Source organism: Strix uralensis, chromosome 40 (genome assembly GCF_047716275.1).
Source record: "Strix uralensis isolate ZFMK-TIS-50842 chromosome 40, bStrUra1, whole genome shotgun sequence".
Classification (NCBI taxonomy): Eukaryota; Metazoa; Chordata; class Aves; order Strigiformes; family Strigidae; genus Strix; species Strix uralensis.
This window is the reverse complement of record NC_134011.1, coordinates 857501-862500: the sequence shown is the minus strand read 5'-3', so window position 1 is coordinate 862500 and position 5000 is coordinate 857501.

The following is a 5000-nucleotide window of genomic DNA, read 5'->3' as shown; positions in this document are numbered from 1 at the left end:
GTGCAGGGCTGCGGGGCGGGGGCGGGTGTGTGTGAGAGAGGAGAGTGTCATTTTGGGGTTTTTCCCTCCGCTTTTCCGACATTGAAGCACTTGTAATACAAGGCAGTAAGCTGCAACATGGCTGCCTCGTGCAGCTGTTGTCATTTTTGGTTTCGCTAGAAGATACCAAAGAAATAGGAAAAGAGACATGAAAAGGAAAAAATTTTTTTAGACCCACCTCCCCCCGCCGCGCTCACACCACCACACACCGCCCCCCCCCGCCCCGCCCCGCCCCGTTGGCCGCCGTGCATTCGCTGGCATCAACCAGGGTCCGCGTCCGGGTGCGGGTCCCGGCGCTGCCGGGTTGCTCGCCGGCATCAAGCCCCCCCCGGCAGCCCCTCTGCTCCGTGCTGCCCCCGCCCCCGCCCCCCCCCCCCAATTCCCTCCGGCGGAGACGCCCGTCTGTCTCGCCGGGGCGAGGTTCGCGTCGGGAACCGGGCACCTGTCGCCGAGTCGGGGTCCCGGCGCTGCCGGGCGCTCCCCGGCTGCAGCTGTTGGTTTCGCGGGGTGGGTTCAGGTTTTCTCTCGGGGGCGGTGGTGGTGGTGGTGGGGGGGCGCGTTACTTTGTTTATTCCCCCCCGGTTGTCGCCGTCCCGCAGAGACGTGGGGACCGGGCACCCTTCGCTGCGTCCAGGTTCAGGTCCCGGCGTTGCCGGGCACTCGACGGCATCAACCGGCAGGCAGCCCCTTGACACCGCACTGTGCCGCCCGCTGCTTCCCCGCCCCACCCCCCCCCCCGCCACGCCTGTCACCTGCAGCTAAGTAGGTGATAGGCCACGAGCAGGCCCGAGCCTCTGCAGCTGCTCAGAATGTCACCTTCAGCCGAGTAGTCGGTAAGGCAGGTGCAGGCCCTGGAGCGGCATGTAGCTGCTTGGGACGTCACATTTAGCCACGTAGGTGACGGGGGAGGATCGGGCCCGGCTGATCTGCGGTGTCATCCCTTGTCTGAGCACGGCTTAGGGCAGGAGCAGGCCCTGCCTTGTGCAGCTGCTTGGCATGTCACCAGTACCTGTGTAGGTCAGAGGCCGGGAGCAGGCCGTGCCCTGAGGATCTTGTGGTTGAAGTCACGTCTGGATTAGTACGTGATAGGCCCGGACCAGGCCATGGCTCGTGTGGTTTCATATGAGGTCATCTGCAGCTTTTCTAGCTGGTAGGCCAGGAGCAAGGCCTGGCTTGTGCAGCTCCTTGTGATGTCACATTTGACTGAGGTGATGGCGCCAGTGGAGGCCCCGGCTAGTAGTGTAGCTGCTAGTGTACTGAAGCAAGGATTGGAACCAGAAGAGAAGAATTCGGCTGAGACAGGATCCTAAGTGAACCTGAATACATGATGAGAATCAACTGAAAGGTTGACTGGAAACGTACAAAGACGAGGTAATCGATTTAGAAACAGTATATAAGCTGTCCTTCGGACATCTGTCACTCGCCGAGGTGGTGGCCCAACTCTGAGTTGTTAAGCAAGCAAGCAAGCCTAGGGGTACCCCCAGTCTGGCAAAATCCTTTAACACACAATCCCCCCCACCCCTAAGGCCGTCGGGCCCGTCCTCTCGGCGACACTCACCGCTCGAACGTGCCCCGCTGGCGACGGAACCGCCGGCCCTTGGTTCTGCCCGGGCCGAGGCACACGGGCACGCTGCCCGCAGGCAGAAACGGGCGCGGGCCGACGAGGCCGGCTGGAGCAGAGGAGGTGGCGTTATCAACAGCGGGACGCATTTTTTTTTTATTATTTTCTCCCCACGCACGTGCGCGCGATGTGCGCGCCACCCCCCCCACCCCCCCAAGAGCTCCCCGGCCCGAACCCGTTGGCCCGCGGCTGCGTGCATGTATGCACACACAGCCGCCCCCTCCCGCCCTCCCCCCCGCCCCCCCGCCCTCCTGCCGCGTGGTTCTCGATGCGACCGGTCGCCCCCCCCCCCACCCCCGCCCCGCCACTTGGCTCGCAACGAGCCCCGCCGCGCCCCCTACCCCACCCCCACCCCCCCCACCCCCCCCCCGCGACCAGGTTCGCCATGACACCGGCCGCCCCCGCCCCGACCACGGGGTTCGCGATGAGACCGGCCGCCCCCCACCCCCACCCCGCTTTCCGCCAGCAGCAGATTGGCCGCTCCGGGGAAGGAAGGCGGGAGCCTTTAGGACCCAGCGGCGTCCCCGCCGGCTCCGTACCCGGGCGCCAGAGGGGAGTTGCGGCGGCGGCGGGGGTGGGGGAATGTTTGGGGCTCTAGCCCCAGCTGCCGAGTCCCTACCGCGCCGCGCCCGCGCCCCGGCTCCCCGCCTTTCTCAGTCAGTCCTTCAGCCGCCCGCCCTCCTGCCCGCCTGCTCCGTCCCCGCCGCGGGTTGAAAGCCAAACGAACGCGGAAGGGGTGGGAGAGCGGCGCGGGGAGGGGGGCAACAGAAACCGCCCCCGCCGCCCCCCCCCCCCCCCCCCCCCTTCCCAAGTGCTCTGCAGCGCCGGGGAGCCTGCGGTCGGCTGCCGGCCGCACCCACCGCCCTGCAGCTCCGGAGCTGCAGCGGGGGGCGGGGACCCACGGCTCTTCGAGCGCGCGGGCGCCGGCGGGGCTCGGGGGTGGGGGTGGGGGTGTGTGTGTGTCCCCGTGTGTCCGTGCGCGCGTGTGTCGCGGCGCGGGGGTCGGTGGCTGCAGGGCCGCGGACATCTATTGAAATGTTTTGTTCTGTTTTGTTTTGTTTTGTTTCAAATTAAAAAGTCAGAATAAAACCATGGCAAGGGGGGGGAAAAAAAAAAAAACAAGCCCAACAACACACCCCCCACACCCCCACCCCCACCGGGACCCCCCTTCCCACACACCCGCCCACCCACCTCGAAAAAAACACGAACGCGAAAGCCAGCGAGCGCCTGGCAACGCCTGGACCCGGACCCGGACCCGGACCCAGTGAAGGGCGTCCGGTCCCCCCGCCTCTGCGGGACAGCGAAAAGCGGGGGGAATAAACAAAATAACACACACCCCCACCCCCCCCCACCCCCACCCCCCCCGAGAGAAAACCTGAACCCACCCCGCGAAACCAACAGCTGCAGCCGGGGAGCGCCCGGCAGCGCCGGGACCCCGACCCGGCGAAAGGCGCCCGGTTCCCGACGCGAACTCGCCTCGGCGAGACAGACGGGCGTCTCCGCCGGAGGTGGGGTGGGGGGAACGCCCGCGCTTCTGCCCGGTCCCCTGGCAGCCGGTGGAGGAGTGGGGGTGGCGGCGCGGGTGGCGCGGCGCGAAGCGGAGCGGAGGGGCTGGCGGGGGTGGGGGGGTGGGGGGGTGGGGGGGGTGGTGGTGGTGGTGGTGGTGGGAGGATGATGCCAGCGACCGGACGGTGGCCAACGGGTCGGGGCAGAGGGGTGGCGTGTGCGCACGTGAGCGCGGCGGGGGAATGTGCTTAAGAAAAAAAATCTTCCCTTTTCATTTATTTTTTCGTATTTCTTTGATATCTTCCATCGAAACCAAAAGCAACTCTTGCACGAGGCGGCCGTCAGGTCTCCTCGTCTCCGGGGCGGGAGGAGTCCGTCAGCTCTCCCCGTCTCCGGGGCCGGCGGCGGCCGTCAGGTCTACCCGTCTCCGGGGCCGGCGGCGGCCGTCAGGTCTACCCGTCTCCGGGGCGGGAGGCGGCCGTCAGGTCTACCCGTCTCCGGGGCGGGCGGCGGCCGTCAGGTCTACCCGTCTCCGGGGCGGGAGGCGGCCGTCAGGTCTACCCGTCTCCGGGGCGGGCGGCGGCCGTCAGGTCTACCCGTCTCCGGGGCCGGCGGCGGCCGTCAGGTCTACCCGTCTCCGGGGCGGGAGGCGGCCGTCAGGTCTACCCGTCTCCGGGGCGGGAGGCGGCCGTCAGGTCTACCCGTCTCCGGGGCGGGCGGCGGCCGTCAGGTCTACCCGTCTCCGGGGCGGGAGGCGGCCGTCAGGTCTACCCGTCTCCGGGGCGGGAGGCGGCCGTCAGGTCTACCCGTCTCCGGGGCGGGCGGCGGCCGTCAGGTCTACCCGTCTCCGGGGCGGGAGGCGGCCGTCAGGTCTACCCGTCTCCGGGGCCGGCGGCGGCCGTCAGGTCTACCCGTCTCCGGGGCCGGCGGCGGCCGTCAGGTCTACCCGTCTCCGGGGCGGGAGGCGGCCGTCAGGTCTACCCGTCTCCGGGGCGGGAGGCGGCCGTCAGGTCTACCCGTCTCCGGGGCGGGCGGCGGCCGTCAGGTCTACCCGTCTCCGGGGCCGGCGGCCGTCAGGTCTACCCGTCTCCGGGGCCGGCGGCGGCCGTCAGGTCTACCCGTCTCCGGGGCGGGCGGCGGCCGTCAGGTCTACCCGTCTCCGGGGCGGGAGGCGGCCGTCAGGTCTACCCGTCTCCGGGGCGGGAGGCGGCCGTCAGGTCTACCCGTCTCCGGGGCGGGCGGTGGCCGCGAGCTCACCGGGCTCCACGTTACCGTCGGCTGCCGCAGCGACCGCCGAAAAGGGCTGCCAGGTCTACCCGGATCCGGTGGGACTTGGCCAGCGGGCAGACCTGTTCGCTCCGGCACTTCCTCCAAGGGGTCGCTGTTTCTCGCTGCCTCCAGTTACGTCGTCGTAAGAGGCGGCGTCTCTTGAGCGCCCCCCCCGTGGGTCCGCAGACGCTGTCCTTAGTACTTTTTTTCGGCGGGGACCGATAGTCTACGTATATAGGGGCACGAGGCGTCTCTGCTCCGGAGGGGCGCGCGCGAGCCAGGGCACGCGGCTTAGCCGGCGAAGTGGAGCGCTGGGCGGCCGCTGACGGTGGTTTCCCCCGGGCGGTTGGGCACGGTTCTCAAGCCGGTGCTTGTCGGGCAAGCCTACACAGAGCGAGGGGGGGCCCCGGGAGATGCGGAGCGGTACAGCAGCGGGGCAGCGCGAGCTGGTCGCTACCGAGTTGAGTGGTGAGAAAGCGGATGGCCAGAGATACCACTGGACAAGCTAAAGACCGGTGACCGGTGGCGGTCGGCGGCACTTGGAACGCTGGATACCGGGGGAGCC